The following is a 24,963-nucleotide window of genomic DNA, read 5'->3' as shown; positions in this document are numbered from 1 at the left end:
AAACGTGCATGTTACAGTCCGAAAATAACCCTTATTTAAATCGCCCATTATTTCACCTAATTCATTATCATATCATACATATAATTTATCATACATATAATTGAACTTTAAATACAAATTGTGTCTATTTATATGTTCTATCTAGTGGGCCACTTCTTACAGGCACAAAGGACATAACATCTTAGTTCCCAAGGTTGATGGCGCATTGGCGATGTAAACAATGGTTAACATTTTTTACACTGCCAATGTCTATGGGCGTTGGTGACCACTTACCATCAGTCGGCCCATATGCTCGTTCACCTAACCTATACTATAAAAAAAACACTTAATTATTTATGTCTGGATCGTAGTTCATGTAATGTTCAGCAAAGTGAAAAATACCGTATATATATGTCAGAAATATTATATGTACGTGACATAGCTAAAGCTAATTCGCAGTGGAATACCGTGGTGATAACGAAAGAAGGCCCAGCAATGGAACATTTACAGTGGTAAAATTATTCAGTAGTCGACGGCCATTCTGACCTTAGACAAACTACACAAGGTATTACAGTCAACAATCCGACTCGATTGAAGACAAAAGATAAATTATTTCATATGTCTTCCAAGGCTATAATCCAGTGCCTTGAACTTGTGCCGGAAACAAAAGTTTGTGATCATTTCCAGTCTATTTAATACATTTGTATGTTGATATTGAAAATTATCCTTAAATTTTATATGTTAACATTTTTACAACTTTTTTTATATTACGATACCTCGATTTTCGACTAATCCTTTGTGCTGCAAGCTAAACTTCATTATGTTGAACCAATGGACCGATGGACAATGCTCCAATCTGAAACAAGCAAAACACAAATTTAGATTAAGCTACTTATAAATAAAAAAATAAAAAAAATTTGAAACTTCCAAAAAAAAAATCTATCTCAATAATACATAAATTAAAAAAATATATTTTAATTCATTTTTTAAATTGATGCTATAATATTATAACATTTATTTTAATTGGTAGGTAAGTCTATTATGTAAAATGTTTTGTAAAAATAATAAATAGTGTTTTGTGCCGACATTTTTATTCTTTTACCTACATATATGAAAACAGTCTAGAGTTATAAAGCTAAGCGTATTACAAGAAATTCTTTCGACGCTACTCTTAAGATAGTAAAGTGGAGAACGGTAGTTTCATAAAAACATTCTAAAAAGTAAGTTTTCTGAGTCGTAAAATGAATGAGACTGTCTTGAGCAACTGTCCCAAGATATTAAGGAAACGGCTGCTGAAGAAAGTATTTCATAAAAAATAAATTGTGGTTTTACAAGCTGTAATTATGTGATTTAAAAAAACCTACGTCCATTTCATTTTATTAACGTCGAGCTATATTAGTAACTGTTTAATAATAGTTTGATATGGCAATGAGAGTTTTGTTTATTCACTTGAGTTTTTAGTTTCCTAAGATAAAAATATAACGTAAATATATTATTAAAATCAAGTGATTTCTAGTGGACAATAACAAACAATAATGGGCCTCATTGTTATTATTTTTTAAATTATATAGGAAGTGAAAACAGGATTACTGGTGATAAGTCACCACCGGCAATAGACATTGAAGCCGTAAGTAATATTAACCATTCCTTACATCGTCATAAGCCAACAACCATGGGGACCTATGATGTTACGAATATGTTCCTTCTACCTGTAATAACGATGGCTTCCTGCATCCTTCGAACCACTAGCTCAATACTTTCTATTGCTGTTTGATGGTAAAATAATGAATGATGATGGACATTCTCTGATTGACTTGCACAAAGCGCCACCACCAAGTCAAAATTCGATCAAAAAGAAATTAGTATAAGTTAGGTATAATTCAGTACAATTCGCCAATGAAAAAAACTAAAAGTAAAAACTATTCCAATTTCCGATATCAGATTCTTCGAATGTTAAATTGATGCAATTATGATTGCTACAAAACCTTTATCATCGATTGAGCGACAGGTAATTAGCTCATGTCAAAGGTTACTAAGTTCTACTTTAATCAACGAAATCGTTTTCCAGACCGACTTCTATTAAATTTCTTCAGTTATTGTTAAATTTTGATCTTATTAGAATTGGACGATCTAAAACACCAAATAAAAATAGAACCAAAGCAGATCAGTTAATAATAACATTATGTATATTAACGGTTTGTTTCATTATAGTTTTTTTAAACTTTCAAATGAGACATGGGACTGGTAAGTAATTACCACCACCCACAGACATTAAAACAGTAAGAAATTAAAAAAAAAAAATTTGCTGCCTGGCAGTAGCATATGTGATAAATAAGCGATATCCTACCAGACGGGCTTGCATAAAGTGCTACCACCAAGTAAAGTCAACAGAAAGTTATTAAGTCAATTACATTAAAATATTCTTTAAGTAGAAAACCTTTAGTAATTCATATATAAAAATTATTCTAATGGCTACATGGATAAACGCTACAAGTTATTTTGAGGTTCAAAATACTTAACATTGAAATACGAATGCATATGAATATTTTATGGCTATAAAACCTTTTTTTTACATAATTTTAACGTCTTGAACATGCTATAATAATACGAAACAAAGCCACTCAAACTACGCACAAAGGAATATAAACATAAAGCGGCCTTAGCATCCAACGTTATTGTGCATTTTTAATCTGTGCTGCTGACTCCCGCAGTCGTTGACAGCGAGTTGTCATTCGAAAAGAATTGACGTCAAAGAATTGAATCGAGTTTTTAAAAAGTTAACGTAAAAATGTTCTAAATTCAAACTTGCCGCAGCGCATGACATTTTAATGCTATAGCAATAAAACTAAGCCCACTTACTCGTATAGCACCAATGTTGCCAAGTAAAAAAGAGTCATGAAAATAAACCACAAGCTTATAGATACTCGTACTGCGCCAGACGGAACCGCTTGCCAACCAGTTACATTACCTGAACCTTTTCAATATTTAAATATTCCTATTAAACTTTAAATTTAAATTATTTGGAAAAATATATTTATCGATGATGTTATTTATTGTTTAGACAGTCTCATTGTTTTTTTTTAACTTATACGGCTGCAGATCCGAAGATCATGAACATGAATTCAAGATTGGGCAAAACAATCATTTCGGAAGTCAATAATACTAGTAGATCTTGTTTTCTGTCGAGAATATACAGATGTTTCACTAAATACAAAGTACTTTACAGCAAAGAATATTGATTTTTAAAACGGTCCGACTTGAAGTTACCAAGAAGCCACTAACTGTTGCAACTATCATTAATAATTAATTTAAATGAGTTTTCCGAATACCGTTCAGGGTAAAATGAAACTATTCTTTTTTATGTTATAAGTAGGCGGACGAACTAATGCAATGTATGCAAAGTAAGAAACATTTACCATTCCTTATCTCACCAAATTACTAAGCACAGACGTCTTTATTAAAGAAAACACATTTAAATTCACACAAAGAAAAGCTAAATATAGTTTTTTTCTTTTATGCATTGTTGGATGATTGACTTTCCATGGTAAAAATTGTTGTGATCAATATAATAAAATCGTTATTACATGTAATTTGCCACTAGGTTAATTTAACTAGCGTTAAATAACAGTTTTTAAAGAAGGTACCAACAAATAATTTTTTTTAAAGTCTAAAATTTTATAAAATCGAGTAAAGCTACAAGGGTCCGCTAAAAATAACCTAACAAAGTACAGCATAATCCAGCCGGATATCCGTCAGTCCGCTCTTACATATATCCGGTTTCCTGCCATTGATCTCACTACATTCCCAATTTACTCGAACAATTCAAGCACAATAAAATAAGATTAACGTTTTTCAGATGTTTATATCTCGAAGTGAATAATAACAATTACGTTTTAGATAAATATAAGTACTAGGTATAAAAAGCTACATCAAACTTATATATTATTATATTAAAATTACTATCGGCGGTAGATATTTAAGTGAAATTGTTTCAGTAAACAAAACAATGCAGCAAGCAGTTTTGTTGGCCATTTTATTTGTTCTATCAATTTTTTTTTGTTTTACAATAAATGTCCACATTTTTGTAGCTAGTATTATAGCCCTTATAGCTAGACAGATTTTGAAGTATAATACTTAAAAATCTACTACTACTACTACTTTGATTAAATACATTAGTTAAATATAGCACTATTGAATACATTTGAAACACTTATATATACATATATAAATAATCAACATTATATTAAAATAGCGTCTCTTCGTACGACGTAATCTTAGTACAAACGATTGTGACGTCAATCAAACATTACTTCGGTTCTTATTTGTTCGCAACTTATTGTACTCGTATTTTCACAAGTTAAGCTTACTAATCGGTTATATCACTTGAATCATTTTAATATAGCGTGAAGAATGTAGTCCTAAATAACTGTAAATTTAAAAGTGTACATAATATTTTTCGAGAAATTTTTTAACGATTATATAAGGTACGGCTTAAAGTGCATCGTCGTTCTCGTGACTAACATATACGACCTGTCCGTTGGTCATGGGTAAAATACCGAGTTGGTTAAAACAAAACTCTTAAAATTTAGTGGTAATGGAAATTCTAAGTAGCAAGCCAGAGATCGGAATTTGACAATATTTTTGTATTCTTACATATATTATATTTACTTATATTATTTTCCTGCACCCTGGATACTGGAATTATACACAAGCCATTGATGAAGTTTTTAGTTCAAACAAAGAAAATAATACTGAGTAGTAACGAGTACAGCATTTTTTCAGGGTAAGCTCGTAACGACTTTTCTTAAGAAGGCACTTGTACTGAAGCTCGGTTTCTTTATTAAAAATATGTTTCGTTTTGCTTACGAATAGTAGAAATGTGTAATTGGCATTTACAATGAAATACTAGTATCTATTTCATCATAGTACATTTATCAAAATATTTATCATATTATCATTTATCTAGGGACATACAACTATAGGGAGTTGTTATTTGTAGCTTTATGATCCATAAAGCCCAAACCGATGGTAGTTGCTGAATTACGCTTCGTAGATCATTATATGATCCGTAAACAAAACAAATAATTTGTAGAATATAATAAACGGAGATAAAACAAATTTTTCATAATAAAATATACCATGTACAATAGAAATCGCTTCAATAATTATTATTTTTAAGGAACCGAAACATATACATACAAATATCACTGATTTAAATAGATAGAAAAATCACATCGATATATCTAATCCAATCAGTTATTGGATTGGCCAAAAACCAGTAAAGACTGGTTGCAATCGTGAAAAATAGTTCACGAAAACCCCTTTTTTAAAAAGAAACTCCTGACCAAATGCAAGCAAAATTGCTAGAAAGGATAGGAGTCGCTTAGGTTAGATGATGATCGTTATATTCAATTGCTTAAAGATATACGAGTCCTAGTCTGGAGATAAAATATCTTACCCGAAACTTAGAGAATTAATATAAATTATTTATAGCGTCGCATCTAGAATACCGAAAAACCGAGATGGCCTAGTGGTTAGAACGCGTGAATCTTAACCGATGATCGTGGGTTCAAGCCCGGGCAAGCACCACTGAATTTTCATGTGCTTAATTTGTGATTATAATTCATCTCGTGCTTGGCGCAGAAGGAAAACATCATGAGGAAACCTGCACGTATCTAATTTCATTGAAAATATGTCACATGTGTATTCTACTAACCCGCTTTGGAGTAGCGTGGTGGAATAAGCTCTAAACCTTCTCAAAAAGGGAGAGGAGGCCTTAGCCCAGCAGTGGGGCACTAACAGGCTGTTACTGTATCTAGAATACTACCAAATGAAAGTATTAATATTTATATAATATAAACAACGTATCTTCCTAAATTTGATATATATTTTATTTAAGCTTTCAAATCACACACACACCACAAATATGAATAAAATGAAAACACACACCCACACACAACACACTTGTTGTTGGTGCATATAATATATCTTTCTATTAGTACTACTTATGTAGATATTTGTATTTTTTTTCCAGGCACATAAATAAAGCAAAATAATTCTTTCGATGAATTTTAATTTGGTCTACAAAAAGGGACAAGTAAAAAACACATTAATTTATTCGCTAGACATTTTAACGGTCATTTTTCAAAACACAGAACTAATTGATGAAGTTTCAGTCTGATGTTGAAGCGGTGTGAAAAGGGAAACATTAAAGAGTTTTGTTACAAATTTATTAACAACTGAGAACATTTCCTACAGTTGTTTATATTTATATGTATTATTTGTCACCACATGGGTCCGCGCCTGAATTGTAGCACTTGCCATTTGGGCGCGGACCCATGTCTACGGTGCGCCACCCGTGTAACAGCACGGCGCCGCTGCTGGGAGACGGTATATCGTCGTGCCGCAACACGGTGCCGTATACGGTGCACAGCAATGTTTTGCTGTTACTTAGTTCACACGATTTAATAAAAACGACTGTCAATTTACATGAATTTTTAATTTCACTAGTAAAAGTACGTCCCGTTCTCTTATATAATATATCATTATAAAAGTATGTTAAAACATTGGCGGCAACAACTTGAAAGAAAAACTCAATAAATTTTATTGGCCCAACGTAGGTGTCGAACCCGGGACCTAAGGATCTGGCATATAAGCTACGCACTAGACTAACTAAGCGTTACAATATACATACACTAATTATATTTATATATATACATATATACACACAAGATAATTACATAAATTCTAATTCTACAAACTACCTTAAAAAATGTACTAATAAATTTAAATTAAGTTAAGATTCTACTATATCAAGATTACAAAATTAACTCGCTTTTATAATATCCTTCAGCATTGTCTCCAAGCCTTTGACTATTTCAAAACAAGCTCCTCAATCATCCAAGAATGGACACCTTTCTATATATATAAAATGTATAAATGTCGGTCTTGCAGACTATAAATTAAATATCTCCTAGACAGACATTTAAATAAGCGTTTTATTGAGTACATTTTACTTTAATATTATATATTTTTTATTAAAAAACTTAAGAACGTTTTTTTTTAATTATTCAAAATAGGTTGAGCACCAGCGCCCTTACACATTGGTACTGTAAGAATTACTAACCATTCCTTACATCGCCAATACGCCACCAACCTTTGGGACTAATATGTTATGTCTGTAGTTACGCTGGTTCACTCACCCTATCAATTGAAACAAAACAATACTAATCGTTGCTGTTTGGCGGTAGAATTTGGTGGCTTTGTGAAAGCTCTTCTGGGTAGGTATCACTCACTCATCAGATATTCTACCGCAAAACAGCATTACTTGGTATTGTTGTGTTCCGGTTTGAAGGGTGAGTGAACCACTGTAATTACAGGCAAGGGACATAACATCTTAGTTCCCAAGGTTGGTGGCGCATGGGTAATGTAAGCGATGGTTAACATTTCTTACACTGCCAATGTCTATGGACCTTGGTGACCACTTACCATCAGGCTTGGCCTATATTCTCGTCCACCTAACTACATTATTAAAAAAAAATAATGGGTAGGATTTCGGCCACGGCACCTATTTATAGTGCACAGCTGTGTGCGTAAACACAGGACTCATGACCCGAAGTGGCAATCGTGCCATATCGATGACAACAAATTGACCCGACCGATTAGAGATCAGACTTAGAACCCAGAGTTTTACTTACTTAATAATACATAATCCCTTCTTGGGTAATGTAAGAAATAAACTATCTTTTAAATGTAATCAAAGTTTATTCCTATATTTTATTACGTTTTCTGCGTGTTAAATTTTAACGTTATTATGATTTTATCGTCTTCCAAAATAACCGAAATTTGTTTGCTCTTTCCGCAAATTAAGTTTATAACATGTTGATAAGGCGACTGTTAGTTTAACAAAGTGGGGCTTCCGGAAAACGCCTCATGACACGACAAATTTCACGTCATAGTACAAAAATAAACAAAGAATGTTGCGTGTCCGGTCTCATTTTGTGGTTATATTTGACAGTGAGATAGATTTTATAGAATGGAGCCGTAGCACTGCCACGTGTGACCTCAATGACCTATCTTTTATACAGATACATCTGACATTTATGTACTTTATACTATATGACTCATTTCAACAAAATACGTTTGTACTAATGGAAAAATCTAACCTATTCCATAAGCGGTTATGTTATTGACTATCCGATGCCTTTATTTATTATTGAATGGGAGATATCAAAAACGTTAATTTTTTTTAATGCTGAATAAATAAGTCGACTAGTATTTGAAATTCGATTCATGTTAAGAACAGTTTTTTTCTACTTTTTTTTATTGATTCCACCAAAACTTGTCAATAACTACAAAAAGAAAAGATAATCGGTTGACAAACAAAGAGTACAAAATGGTACTGAACTGTTTTGTCTTTGCCTATTTACCCAGATATAGATATTCTGTAAAAAAAGTACTGCAATCAAATAGAAAATAATGCAAATGCGCTCCCATAAAAAGTATAATGTGAAGAAAATGCTAAGAAACTTCGCTTGAATCATATTTGAATCATTTATGAGGGCGTGAGTGATGAGACATACATTATTTAACAGTGTCAAATCAAATATTACAAAGCAAAGTACTTTGAACGCCGCGGTCTCCTTTATACGTCGATATAGATTTAAAATATATATACCCAATATTTACACTAATATCAAGAATATAGTCTTTTAATAAACATTATAAATTTATAACTAGGGTTTGTTCTAAATTTAAATGGGAAGTAAAATGTAAGTATATATATTTTTTGCATACACCTACTTACTATATACATTCTTAATATTATAAAGCTTGTCCTTTTTTCCACACAGCAACACAGAAGCGTATCGACCAAATATTTGGTCAAGTCAGTATTAAGATCTGTCGAGATGGCCCAGTGGTAAGAACGCGTGAGTTTTAACCGATGATAGTGAGTTCAAACCCAGGCAAGCACCACTGAATTTTCATATGCTAATAAATTTATTATTATAATTCATATCGTGCTTGACGGTGGGGGAAAACATCGTGATGAAACCTGCGTATGTCGATTTTCACTGAAATTCTGCCTCATGTGTATTTCACGAACCCGCATTGAAATAAGCTCCAAACCTTCACAGTATGACATTCACAGGCTGTTACTAAGTATTAAGATACGACGCCCCAGTTACTTGTACATAATGGTAAGTTTATTTATTAATAGTTTTTTGTTTATTAAATTCCGCATAGAAAATTGAAAATTATTCGTTTAATATATAATTCACCTTTCAATCGCAACAGTGCATTTTCATACTTACTGATGCTATAATGATACCTTCACCCAACAGATATTGGATGTCTTTCATTGTAAATGTAAATTGTCGTCGTTGTGAAAGAAAATGCTTTGTTTTCTTGATTTAATTGCCATCGTTTATTCTTCGTATATTTCGAGTCATTACTGCCTTTCAATATTTTAATAACTCAAAAAAATATATAAATTTTCTGCTGTAAAAAGATAAACGTCAAAAAGTAATTGTACTTTACTAATTAAGTAATTGTAATTACTAATAATATTATAATAATAAATTTTAAAGAATACATAAGAACAAAAAGAAAACGGAATATGAATATGAATTATTAAATTCTTGGCATGCAATTCAATCTACCGACTATTTTATAGAAAAACTTTTTTTTGTTGTAAATATTTCTGCTTTAAATTAAGGACGTGACACTAATGTAAGAGGCCAATACTTGCTACTTCGTGTAGCTGCGATGTAAGCAGTAAGCACACATCTTCTTGCATCTCGAGTGACGTAAACCGATGTAAGACATAAATCCCACAACTGATATAGACATTTCGCTTGTAACAAGAGCACTATCAAATATAAACATCAATTGTTGTGAACGTTTTGTATTATAAACCTTAATACGGATGAAAAAATATCAAAATTAAAATCTAATATTATTCGATGTTATATTAATAAAAATACTATTAAATACATTTTAATTATTATTATTTTTGTGATTGCGATTGTGATTGTGAGTGTGATTGTGATTCTAATTATTAATATATGTTATGTAATGTTATGTTTAATTATCATGTACTAAAAGTATGGGCCTTGTTGCCCGAAGAATAAAGATATTATTTTTATTATAACAATAATGTAAAAAATGTGTTCTTCATGTCTTCGATGAGCTTTGCGGGCGCGGACTTTCGTGGGCTCACCAACACTCCCCTAACCCACTTCTTTACTGACACTGGGTCAATGCCGATTACACGCCAGCCTTATTTTTATACAGTCCTCTGAATAGACGTTGCCTGAATCAATTGAGATAATGAAATGTCAATAGATTATAGTTAGAAGGCTTTCTTAGAATACTACTTGAGTGGATCATGTTTTTCCTCGTATCCACAGTAATAGAGTTGGCGTAACTATTCCACGTAATATACTTAACTTCGAATTGTTTCTATACAGTGGCGTAGCTTGCCCTTGATGGGCCCTGTTTCAGAATTTGTTTGGTTGCTTCATCCTAACTGCGGCGATGACCTTTTCTTTACGCAAATTTAGCGACTTGAACGTCAAAGACTTAAAATACATTTAAATTCTTTCATTTCTCCTACGATTTTTTGCTTACTCGGTTTCGAGGTCCCTGTTGCTTCGCCCCTGTTTCTATATATGTATATATTTAAACTACTAAACCCGCTGTTAATTTTGAAACATTAAACACATTTTTTCATTAATAAATAAACATTAACATCCTAAAATTGAAAAAAATAAACAATTTATTTGAAAGTAGTATGTTTTATGTTCTCTTAAATTTTACTTTATGTTTAATGATATTTTGGGTTAACACAAAAAAATTAAATAATTGACAAATAATTAAATTCATGCCCTCTATAATCAATCGTCGACTGCACTTAAATAAGAAATAATTTCAATTCAGCCTTACAGCGTTTTACAAAACGTGAGCAAGAAATATCTACAAGTTAAACAGTGTTAATATAATTAAGAAAGATAAATTTTATGAAGATATACTTTGTGTATATTATTTAAGATTATAATAACCGATTGGTTTGGTAACATAAAAAAGTAAATTACTATCTACTGATCAATTTTATTATCCTTGTAAATATATAATTAATTAAAAAACTAAAACCCATCATCTCCGACCGAAATGCAACCTTTATTATAAAAATATTATTTATTACCATAACAGTAACGCTATCCTGTAAAAGCAGTCGACACTCACCGCAGAAATCGCTCGTGAAATGTCAGAATGTGAATATGCGTCATTGACCATAATAATCATAAGATTTCAAGAATACACGCATCAAAATAGTATATTGCCAAAAGTTTCATATCGTTCTTACAGAATAGCACTGCTCATATTATAATATATAAAAAAAGACGGTGACCGATGACCGATAAAAATCCTATGCAATGTTTGAAGCAAATATTTAGCTAATAAATGCGAAGTAGCTACTAAAATACGATAAGATCGTGAAATGAAAATTCGCGTTTTATAACACCGCATGCATTATTCGCCGTACGAAATTAAATATGTACATTCATACATTAGCGGAGAGTAACTCCGTGCCAAGTTTAATTCAATCTAAACATTCCCGTCTCATACGAATAATAAAACATACACGGTCGGCGTAAATGAGAAATTTTTGATTAAATTTGGTGTGGACATTATTATCGACATATAGGTAAAAATGTAAAGTTTTAACAAATGATCGCTCACTGTCTGCTGGTCTAGTTTAATCTGTGTCTAGACATAAAACCGAGACCACTGAATATTGATCAAACATGAGAATAAGCTTATCTCATGAAATGAATTTGTACCAAACAGTCAGACAAGGAGCTCTCATTCCAAAGTCAACGAGGAAGTTTTGCGTGCAAGGAGCATATTTAACTAAGTTATGTGTTTGTATTTACTTAGGTTTCATTAACGTCACGTGGCAATACTAAAAATGGAAAACCTATAACGAACGAAAAACATTAATTTATTTGTTTGTATGTTATAAATTAGCTTATTAGTAAATCTGTCATTTTAAATAATAGAAAAATTAAATTAAATTTAATATCCCAACATGGCAAGGGATTATAATAATAATAATAATAAAATCATTTATTTCGACCAAACAGGGATCATAAATACAAATAAATAGTAAAAAGACAAAAATTACAATAATAATATTTTACAGATTTTTCATATTACAAATTAGATTAAATTAATTCGAATTAAATTAAAATAAAATTATTTAAATCAAACCTACATTATGGTACAAGTTTTTTGATTTTTAAGCCTCAACCGATTCTGATCACTAGTAACAGTCAATACCTATTCTACGTACACTTAATTTTTTAATTTAAATAAATGTAAAATTTTACTGAAATACGACTATTCTGAATAGTCCAAGAATAGTAGAAATAAAAGTATTATACAACGAGTCCGCGAGCTCTTTTCGATGTTTTTTTTTTAATGTTGGAATCCTCTAAGCTCTGGAAACGTCAGCAAAAAATCGCCATACTAAAAATATAAAGTCATTCTTAGTTTCCTCATTTATTTTACCATAAAGAGCTTATATTTCTTGATAAAAAAGGTTTAAACTGGTTCGGTTTTTAAAAAAAAAATCATCGGACACTATTGTTGGAATATCTACGTTTGCGTGAGTATATGTATGTGTGTTGTATATAAATCTTTTGCCTCGTATAAGATTCCATATGTTATAGTATGACATGATATACCCTATGAAGTATATTAAAGTAACTGTTTGTAACATAACAGCCTGTTAATGTCCCACCGCTGGGCTAAGGCCTCCTCTCCCTTTTGAGGAGAAGGGTTGGAGCTTATTCCACCACGCTGCTCCAATGCGGGTTGGTAGTATACACATGTGGCAGAATTTCAATGAAATTAGACACATGCAGGTTTCCTCACGATGTTTTCCTTCACTGTCAAGCACGAGATGAATTATAATCACAAATTAAGCACATGAAAATTCAGTGGTGCTTGCCCGGGCTTGAACCCACGATCATCGGTTAAGATTCACGTGTTCTAACCACTAGGCTATCTCGGCTTAAAGTAACTGTTTGCATGACATTTATTGCAGACAGCTTAGACTGATATTTTATATACTTTATTCAAGTAGACAAGCACTTTTGAATCGACATTTTACAAGGTTAATTTTATTGTACCGAACCGGCAAGATATTCTGTAGTTAATCTTTTTTATCAATCAAAAAAATAAACATGTAATAGGTACCTATCATATAGTATATTATGTATGAAAATCAAAGTCCTATCTTTTTATCACATATGATTTTTTATCATTGGTACAACAAATTAGCTTGTATATAGTGCATTATACATATAAAGAAATATTAAACTTTTTCCATAAGAAAAACAAAAGTCACTATAATATGCACTACAGTTTGACCTTTATTTTTTACCGCTCACCGACTTAACCTATCACGCTGCACCACTGAGGAATTCAAAGGTATTTTTTTTAATCAACAATTATTCTTTCTTATTCTTGTTTCAAATATTTGCATATTGATTTTTAAAATAGATAAATATACCTTGATACTGCAATAATTTGCAAAATATTTCTTAATTTCCAAAAAATTCTCCAAATCATCTCAAATCGATATAGTAGTAAGTAGATAAGTAACACAGGTGAGCTAAGGCCTCCCCTCCTCTCGAGAAGAAAGTTTTAAGCTCATTCTATCAAGCTGCTTCAATAGGTGTTGGTGGATACATAAACAGAATTTCGTCCGATGCAGATTTCATTTTGATATTTTCCATCAATAACGAGCACGAAATTAATTATAAGCACAAATTAAGTAAACGAAAAGTAATGCTTATTTTGGGTTTAAGCCTTAAACCCGAATGCAATCTCCTGTTAAGATTCAATGTTATAGCCACATGGCCTTAGAGAGGTAAACACAAGGACAACAAACTTTTACAGAAAGGATTTATATTTTTCCAAAAAGTGCGCAACTTTTAAAATTACAATTAGTGTTTTATGTTTTAAAAGTTAAAATCATAATAAAAAACATACGAAAATTATTAATAAATAAATAGAGTTTTAGTCTTACTAATTGAAAAAACTAAACAAATACGCATAATCATATACTAGATGCAGCGCGCTTCGGAGGATTCAGTGCATTATTAGTGTTATTAAAATAGGTGCACTTCGTAGTGTCACTTGCTTCTAATTTAGACTACTAATGTGACAAACGTGATTTTTATGTTATAATTATAATGTAAGATAAATTAAAATTATAGCATAAAAGTAAGTAATTTTAGTAATAGTTTAATAAAAACCTGTCATATATAAAATATTACAGCCGATATAAAATCATTATATTTTCAAAAATTCAATACATTATTTCTGTGGTATTCGATACGATTCTATAATAAGATCCCGGAGATCATTTTACATGACCAACAAATATATTTATAGTCACTCTCTGTACAAGATTATATAAACCAGGGCTTGAAGTTTCATACAAATTGCATATATATATTACACGTATTTTAGTAACGAAAAGAGTAGCTACTGAATTGCTCACCGTTTATTATCTGTAGAATCTACATTACGTAGCTATAAAAAATATTTATGTTGTAAAATGACGATTACAATGTGCTTGATAGTTAGTTTGATTATTTCATGTCTTAAACTACTCAAACAATCATCGTGAAAGTTTTCATACACATTGCTAGCGCTGACAACCAACTTATGGCGATATACTAGTTTGATGCGTGTATTCTTTAAATGTTATAATTATTATGGTCCATGTCGCATACCACTTTCTGACATTTAACAAGCGATTTCTGCGATCAGTCTCGAGTTTGTTCTTACAAAATGGCTACTAAACACGCGCGTGCGAAGCCATGGGCGGATACTACTAAAGTACTATTTTGATTCGCTGCGACCGCAGCTTGCATTATGTAATAACCCATTACACGTTATTGGATACAAGCACGCCCGAATCCCGAATTTCGCTTCCCCATAATTGACAAATAGCTTATCAATATTGCCATCGACAAAATTAATATAATCATTGATAGAATTGAAATAAATTAGTCTTAAAATTAAAAGTACTACACGAATTTTAAAAGTTTTAATAATTTAATATTAGTATCTATACTAATATAATAATAAGGTAAAGTTTGTGAGGTTTTAGAAAGCCACATCATTTGTAAGTGTCATAGGCTATAAATTAACCCGAAAAATGAAAAACATTTTTAGAAAAGTGGTAATGGGATTTGCAAAGTAAGTCGGAGAAAAAACGGTCGAATGTCTAACTTTTATATTCAAGTCACAAAAAGTGGTTTTTTATATTAAAAAATTTAATTTAAGTCGTTAAAAACAAAAGAATTTTCCCCTTTACTGCATATAATTTGGACGGATGGTTAAAGAGATAATACGACATAGGTATGGAACCGTGATCGTGTCGTAATCTATCGAGTGATATTTCTATTAGACGGTTTTTTCATATACGTCAATCTATTTAAAAATTAATTTATTACCAAGGAATTTTTATTCAGATAAAATTCATTTTTTACAGTTTGTTTTGGTGGCATATTTTAAGAGATAATTTAAAATATCAAATACACGGTGGTAATAAATTTACTGGTGGTAGAGCTTTGTTCAAGCTCGTCTAGATAGGTACCAACCACTCATCAGATATTCTACCGCAAAACAGCAGTACTTGGTATTGTTGTGTTCCGGTTTGAAGGGTGAGTGAGCCAGTGTAATTACAGGCACAAGGGACATAACATCTTAGTTCCCAAGGTTGGTGGCTCATTGGTGATGTAAGCGATGGTTAACATTTCTTACAATGCCAATGTCTATGGTCGTTCGTGACCACTTACCATCAGGTGGCCCATATTCTCGTCCACCTTCCTATTCTATATTAAAAAAAAACACGAGACAATTTTATTAATGTTCGGTCAATCGATCACAAGTAAAAATATTTACCACCCAACAAAGTGGGCACGGGTCAGCTAGTATATTATAAATGCGAAAGTAACTCTCTCTGTCTGTTGCGCTTTTGATCTAATTTGGTATGATGCAAGCTTGAATACCAAAGAAGGGCAAAGGCTAGATAACACCTGTCCTCTACGCACGCGGGTGAAAACAAGTTCACAATAAAGTAACATGTAATCAGATTTACGTCAATAGAAACTAACTAATTAAAAAAATATATTAAAAAAACTAATATTTGAAATATTATTGTTTTATCTTTTCATGCAAACTATTTAATTTATTAATTAATTTAAATTTAGTTAATAGTAATTACTACCATTCTGTCGGTCCGTGCGAGAGGGAGCCTGGTAATCTGTAAAACAGTTAACTAGTATAGATACCAGTACTACTAGTACTGGATACCTCTCACAAAGGAATGTGTACTTTGTTAAACGGTTTTATTATAATGATTAATTAAATTACATGTAATTTTTCCTTTATGTTGAGGGAAATAAATATAATTTTATTTCATTTCATTCAACAACACACGGAGTGGCAGGAGGTATCCACAGAGGAGGTAACACACGGAGCGGTAGGAGGTATAAGAGAATAACTCAATCACTAAGTCTTTCTGGTTCCTAATGAGGCATTTAACAAGCACACAAATAAAAATCTAAAGCAAATATATAGTAACATTGCTATAAAGATTTTTCTATCAAGATTTCAATGATAATTGTTGTATGAAGACGCAAAGCGGTGGCGGTTAGACACAGCTTGCGATCAACGAGGCGGCTTGGCGAGTTGCCAAACTACATCTCAGTCGCTCTAGTGATGCGGCACTTTGCTCGCTGACGGTAACATACTACAATAAATGCGTTGTACACCCACGCTATGATATTTATCCGAAAACAAAGTTCATTGCGAGATACATATTACTCAATCTTTCGTGGTTTTCGATAAACCAAATGATATATTCCGTTCTTATTTTTTTTTTACTTTCATACGAATGGCATTCGAATACATTATTCTGTAAAATGGTTTTTTAAAGAATAATCCAATTCCAAAATCCATGTAACTTTATTGAAAGTGCTTTATTTTTTAACATTGTGTTGAAAGAAAATACAGTAGCTTGTATTTTCATAGTTCCAGCCCAAGTCCTAAGTAATATTATATTATTAATGCGAAAGTGAGTTTTTTCGTTTGTTTGTTACACTTTCATGTCTTATCTACTGAACCGAACATTATGAAATTTTGCATACACGTTGTCAGGGGTATAAAACGGGACATAGGGTAACTTCACAAAACCAACACCTCACTCACTTACACGCGGGCTAAGCCACGGGCGGAAACTAATAGAAAATATTATTGTTTTCTTAATAAAATTCCTGATACGATAAACACCCTACATTAAAGTTAATTTTAAAATATATATAATAACTGCGTCTTTTGTTATTCAAATCGCTTTATAAGATGCAAACTTTACTTCTTTTTCTAAAGAAGATGTTACTTTTAACTCATCTTCGCAGTATCACGAACAATGGCCATCTCCATAAACTTTTAACAATGAACTCTTGGCTTTGGACGCTTGATAAACTATAAACATTGTGAACAGTATCATAATAAAGAAAGAGGTTGTTTTGAAAGAGGTTACATAGCGCAAGAATAAATTAATTATAAAATATTTGAAATAGGAATGATTACCAGATAAATATAGTGTGATAGAAAACATTGAATTTTGAATTTATGATGACGGTGATGGCCGTCTGCGCGGGATATATTATAGTGTACAGGTATGTACACAAGCACGAGGGCACTCTCTATCCCTTTACTTTCAAAATCTGATGGAATGACAAATCCGACACGACCAGAAACAGTTCAGGCGCAGGACTAACGACTTTACATGCTTTAATCACTGCCAATTTCTAAACCCAAGCTGCTGTTGAGAATTTCTCGACAGAACAAACCAATAACTTGACAAAAGAGGCAGTCTATAAAGAATAAAACTGCAATCAGTTTGTGATAAACCAAAGAGTTTGATCAAAAATAAGTCTATAAAATATTACTATGGCTTAAGACATAACTACCTTCAGAATTAAATGCGGTGTGCTCGATAACTTACGCAATGAAAGATAGATAGACAATAGATAATAATAATATGACTTTAAAAGTACCGAGACGTGATGAATTATTAACACAAATTAAGCACATGAAAAAGACAGTTAATATTGATGTTGTTTTTATGCTTAACGATATTTTTTTACGTATTGATGTTGAAAAAATGACCTATAAAAATATAAGCATTATAAAAATAATTGCGACAAATCAATTGTACTATTTGAACCAGCAAGTAAATAAATAAATAAATAAATAAATAAATAAGTGAATTTTTGGTTAAAATTCAAAATAATACTCTTTATAAACTGGGCCATTGTGGTTCATTTATAATTATCATTTAGTATGTATTATTAAGTAAACAATAAAATAAAATAATATTGACATTTTGAAAAATATAGCGCAGTCCGCTTTTTTTAATTATATAATACATTGCTCTTAGTATATTAGAACTTCAATACGTAATTGACGGAGAGTTCAACACAAAAAGAAAAAAAATCTAAATATGCCACGGACACACATGTGGAGATACAAGTATTAATGAAAAAAAAACTTAATTCACATAAGTAATTTAACAATAAATAAGTTCCCAAGTAATTTTTCTGTTATAAATAAAACCATCGAATAAGTGATTGTAACAATAGTAATCGAAAATAGAATCTATACCTTTCCCAATAAGAATTGCTCGAGCTTAAGATTAAGTATGGCTTACTGGGACAGCCATTCGTTCCAGAATGGCACGGTCACCTCTAGTAAGCTCAGTGATGAAGAAAATTTATCCATCGATAATTAAAATCGAACATATCATTGGTATTGTGCCATCTGGTGATTAGTGATCGTTTTTGCCGATAGGTACACTCTTTAAGCTGATGGCAAATTACACTGGCTCACTCACCTTTCAAACCAATACGCACAATGTAATATAGCTGTTTAGCGCTAGGATACCTGAAAGTAGATAGCAACAGGGTAGTAAGACTTTTTGCGATCCCGTCTGGCTAGGTAGTACGTACCACTCATTCTATATCAAATAACTCTGGGCGTCGGTGACCAGAAAGTGGTCCATTTGCCATTTCGCCTACCTATTAAGAAGCTTCAGACGACTTGATTCGCATGAAGCCCAACAACCAGTAAGTGTAAACCCTACATAAATGTAAATTACATTAAATTTCACTACCAATGTTTTACTAAATGAACATAAACTTAACAATGCCGCTTTTGTATAAATTCAAATTCTTAATTTAATCAAGTACATACAAATACAGGGATTCAAGTTTAATGAACTCGTTAGTTAACGGTTACCTTTAAATATTTTTTTATGTCTTTATTACAAAAATGTCTAGACAAACGATGTTATTCATGCTTATACATATATATTTTTATAAATTAAATACATCAATAATTATACCTACTTCTAGCTGCCCGTCGCAGCTTCGAACAAGGAATCTACATAAAACGTTTATATTGAAGGACAAACATACATTCCAGATTGTTTTGTCGGGGCCTCGCTAGCCTACGCAAAACTTACTAAAGTTATGAAACTTATGACTTTATACATAATCGGATGAATAGCATAGAAACGTATAATTAACAAACATGCACACATTCATATTTATATTTATTATCATTATAAATAACTTTTTGTTTAGATAAAGTTTGAGCATAACATTGACTCAATTCAACATCTATTTCATCTACTAAAACAATAAAAAGGATTTTTCAACGAGGAAGATGAACATTTTAAACAATAGGGAAAACAATAATTGCTAGGCAATAAGAACATTCAGTAATAAAGCTAAAGTTCACGTTGAGGTTAAATTCTCTTTAGTCTGATCTACGCCTTGGCCCAGGTCGAGTTATTGATTTAACATCTCTGTAATAGTTATTGTGAAGTACTCGATTTAAAATTGTTCAACTGGAAATTAATTTGTTCTCACATTGTTTCATTAATTGTTTTATTTTGCTTTACATTTTAGTTTCTTGGTCTTATTTTAAATAATAGTCTAATTTAAAATAACGGACTTACAAATAAACGTTGCATAATTAAATACAGCTTTATCTTTTTCTATAATCAGTATTATGACATTCGAAAACAAAGCATTATGAATGGATATCTACAACTAACAGGCAAAGATCTTAGCTTATAAGGATTTTTGCTGTCATAGAAAACTCTTTTTGAGTTTACCATAAACAATCGAATTTGCTGATAGAAAACAATAAAAGAAACTTTTTTATTTATAACAACGTATATAAACGAAACCAATAAGAATGAATTGATGAAAGTTCTGTAAAGTTTCAATGCTTTCTATATCGTTTCGCTAAACGTATCCAAAACTATCAAACGTTTCTTGCTAGAACAGCGCCCGTAAAACTTTTCGTCATATCATTGATGTATTTTTATGTCAGAGAAAGATGGTTCTAATATTGCTTCTGGATATTGTTTGTGTTGATTTTAGTGCTTAATTCTAATAAAACTGGCTTAATGCTTAATTCTAATAAAACTGGTTTAATGCTTAATTCTAATAAAACTGGTTTAAATTCTGGCAACATTCATATTTACATACAGGTAGTTTTAGATTTAGCCAAAAGGAACGTTCAAATCAACTAAATAAGGTCCTCTAGACCGATTTCGACCACGGCAGCCAATCTCAGAAGAGATAAGACAACTGCGCAGGACATATTATAGTGCACAAGTGTGTGCACAAACACAGGTGCACTCTTTAGTCCCTAGCTGACAGAAAAACCCAATAACTTTTTATTGGCCCGACCTGGGAATTGAACTCAGGACCTCCGAGTCAGCGGCCTTATATCTAGCCACTAGACCAACGAGGCGACTAAATATACTTTATTCAAATAGATATACACACCTTTTGAATTTTTATATTAAAATGTTAAATTAAAAATTACCGACGATTTGGAATATAGTTTCTACAGAGAATAACCGGCAAGCAACACACGTGATTACACTTTCCCGACAATAAAATTACATAGGTACGTTAATTAAATCACTTGCAGCGTATTTTATGTGTATTATAACCAAAATTCAATATGTGTTATATAAAATCACATATTTCAATTCAATATAGACGAATATTGACGCAAAACAATTGATGAGTCATGTACGCGGAAGGATATAATATTAGATATGCACCTTTGAGACTACACCTTTGTTTCTGCTTTGTATAAATACTGTCGTAAATATCATCAACTATTTATAGGTACAAAAAAATAACACTATAATTTTTTATGATAAAAAACATAATTACTTTTTTAAAAATTTCAATTAAATTGCCAAATAATTGTGTATTTTGCTAAAATGTAAAAATCTCAAATATAAACTATACGTAAAAATCTTTTATATGAACTGAGCTCTCATCAAGCTATATCAGATAAGAATACCCGTATAGCCTTTAACAGAATACGCGTGAATACAATAAATGAAAAATTTATCAATATTTTTGTATAAAATATAATAGAAACTGAAAATAAATTATAATAGCAGTTAAAAATAAAGTCAAATCAATTATCGTAATGATTATAAACAATTAGTGCATTATTTTCAAACAATCTTTGACCTTGGATATAAGTTTAACGCGTCAGCAATGCGCCCCACTGCTTACTTATTCATCCATCCATGATTCCAAGGCAGAGAATTGCGCCCCCAGGGAGCCGTCAGCTGCGCAACACGTTACATGTATGTATGTACATGTTTTTATTGAATTTCGTATACAGCCATTTTATTTAGCATTGATATTGTATATGTATACATATATAGTGACATTTCGCTCTATTGAGCTGTGTATAACTTTAATTGCGTTTATGAGCTGACCTTTAGCTATTAATACATTCCTCTCAACACACAATTGCACGTTGAGCTAAAACTTTATACTATATTTTCATCCAATTAGTCTTACAACGTTTTCTATATATATGTATCGTATACATAATATATATGATACAATGCTCCCAGGACGACATCTTGACTTAAGTTTTTTTGTTAAACTTAAAAAAATCATAAATTAAATTAAAACGCCGAGATAGCGGAGCGATTAGAACAGTTACTCGTAATCGAAGACTTCTGGTTCAAATCCATGCAAGCACCTAGGATTATGATTTACTTGTTTTTATAAATCATCTCGTCGTCAGAAATACATTATAATAATAAATAATCGTTACTAAAATATTAAATCTTATATCATTGTCTCATCTCGTACATTAACAGATAAGTTTTTTTTATTTATTACATATATATGACAATAAAAAACGTATATAGGGTTCGTTGATTTGCATACAGGTTTTTTCATATAAAATAGGAAGGCGAAGCGTGGTGTAGATAGGCTACCGGATGATAAATGCTCACCATCACCCATAGAGATTGACGCTTATAGAAATATTACATTCCTTACATCGTCAATGCGCAAAACACTAACCTTGGAAACTAGATGTTATGTTCCTTTTGCCTGTGGTAACACTGGCACACTCACCCTTCAAACAATACTAAGTATTGCTGTTTAGCTATACAAAGGATTAACAAATTTAATTGTATATAGTTAGTTCACTTTGTAATTTCATTTGAGATTGTTTTTGTCGGTTTTCGGTAAAATCTACATTCGGAACCGATAGTAGCTACATAAAACTAAACTGTCCTGCTACAAGACGATTCTAAACTGCTCATTCTTATAAGCAAAAACTTAAAAATTTCCAGACAGGCCCAACTCGGGGCTATATTAAACCCAAGGCAAAAAGAATCAAAAGAAAAAGTTATGAACATACATAAAAACATTACATATAAAAAGCATCAATTGAGAATCTGTTCCTTCCTTGAAGTCGATTTTTTGAATTATTAAAAACCTATTATAAATGTAATTTTCAAATATCGTTCTCATTAGATGCGGTTCAGTAAATATTATTAAGGAGTAGAGTGCCGGGAACTCCAGCGATACAGCGATATATAAATATACTTATTAGCCTTTGATGTAGTTGTATTTACCAAAACCTGATTCGTCTGAGTAGAGTACTACTTCACAGAAAATCTTCATACATCCGCCGAATTACAAGCGTGCTTTATAAACCAGAATATATTTTTAAATTTGTATAATTATGCTTGGTACAAATATAAAGAAAAGTAATTGTCGGTGTTCGTACATATATTACAAAATGCCAAAAAATGACTATAAGACGAGCCTTTACTATTACAGCCAAACAAAAATAAGTTACAAATATGAATGAGACAATGGCGTGTGCCTGACCGAGTTTTTGCTACGACGGTCATTCTCAGAGAGACCAGTCAAGGTCAGGCAGGAAATGGTGAAAAATAACTTCGAAAAACTTTATTACACCCTTCTATGAGAAAAACTGTTTAAGATATTAACATAATAGCCGTATTAGTAATATTATCGAGGAATTATATTTTATTGTAAGTATTTTTGAATTTAAAATATATTTGTGTGGATTGTGTATCTAGAAATCTAATAAATTATCGTTCAATCTATGAAATGTATATGATTGCTTGCTTGTCAAATAATGCACTTACCGCTATTTTCCGAAATTACTTTCACTTTTGTGCATGGATATCATCAACTATTTACTGTAAAATTTAAATGTATGTATGTATATGATATGTTTATATTAAAAAAAAATGTAAAATATTAAAATAATTCTCATTATTATTACAAGCTTCTATTTAATATGTTATTTACAACGGATTGAATCTTAGAATTAAATTTTAAGACAGTTCCGAAAAATTAACTGAAACATTTGGCTTAGATATAATCCCAATATCGTATCGTAAATTAAATTCATTTTATTATGAGAATAAAATAAATATCTGTTTTAAAATGTTTCACTAGATATTATTTTAATACTAATAATATAATTATTATTTTATTATATTTTATAGTGCATTTATAAACCGTAACACCATTAAAAATATCATACATCTGAATAATGTAGATATAAATATTAAATCGTCCATTTATAAGGCCAGTGCATTTCCAGGCAATAAAACTTTAACAATTTATCATTCTTCAACATCACGCGATTAATGTGTTCGCCATTACTTACCTATTAATAGTCCAACGTCAGGTATAAAAGCTGCAATTTAATAATGCCTCGATTTAACTTCAGCCCCAACATCATTATTTACCCCACAACATTAATTTATATTGAATTTAACAAAAAAAAAACATAATCTTCGCTACGTCACGTTTATTTAGGCCGTGCAATTTGATTACACCACATGTCGACGTATTAACAGTTTCCTCGCGGCTTAAATTGTATTTTGTCTTTATTTGAACTATAACCTTTTAACAATAAAAGTTTTTTCGTTTTTTCTTAATAAGTTATTATTCGTATCTCCGCCAAAATTCATAATTTTTAGTTTTATTTTTGTTACGTATTTCCCTCCATTACTTTTACATTTAAACTTAAATTTAAATCAAATATATATCTACTATTTTACTATTTCATGCAGATTACAGACGATTACAGTACTTCCTAACATGTTACCCATTAACTAAATATTTAAGCTTAAGTTGTTTTTTATGTTATAGGTATGCGGACGGGCAAATGGGCCACCTGATGTTAAGTGGCACCACCGCCCGTAGACATTAGCGATATAAGAAATATTAACCATTCCTTACATAGCTAAAACGCCACCAACGTTGGGAACGAAGATGTTGTGTCCCTCGTGCCTGTAGATACACTAGCTCATTCATCCTTCAAACCGGAACGCAAAAATACCAAGTTTTGCTGTTTAGCGGTAGAATATCTGATGAGTGGGTGGTAAAGCCCTACGACATAGTAAAATACACGTCTAATATAAATTACATATTTCTTCGTCTAAATTCGACACACATAATACTAATCCATTATTGATTATGTCTCTTAAAAGATTTT

General features: G+C 31.3%; 2 protein-coding genes across 3 annotated transcripts in view; one reads left to right on the top strand and one right to left on the bottom strand.

Annotated features, from left to right (window-relative positions):
• The window catches only part of LOC126774828 (uncharacterized), a 166,986-nt gene that overhangs the window by 108,629 nt on the left and 33,394 nt on the right, over nt 1-24,963 (top strand). The gene's annotated exons all lie outside the window — the stretch shown is intronic.
• Nucleotides 1-24,963, bottom strand: part of LOC126778798 (CD82 antigen-like) — an 89,099-nt gene that overhangs the window by 60,007 nt on the left and 4,129 nt on the right. For both annotated transcript variants that reach the window (XM_050502476.1, XM_050502483.1), the window contains exon 2: nt 756-835. The gene's annotated coding sequence lies outside the window, so the exon portion shown is untranslated. The remainder of the gene's footprint in view (nt 1-755; nt 836-24,963) is intronic.

Source organism: Nymphalis io, chromosome 2 (assembly GCF_905147045.1).
Source record: "Nymphalis io chromosome 2, ilAglIoxx1.1, whole genome shotgun sequence".
Taxonomy (NCBI): domain Eukaryota; kingdom Metazoa; phylum Arthropoda; class Insecta; order Lepidoptera; family Nymphalidae; genus Nymphalis; species Nymphalis io.
Note: the sequence above shows the minus strand (reverse complement) of the source record. Positions and strands in the feature narration are given on the sequence as shown.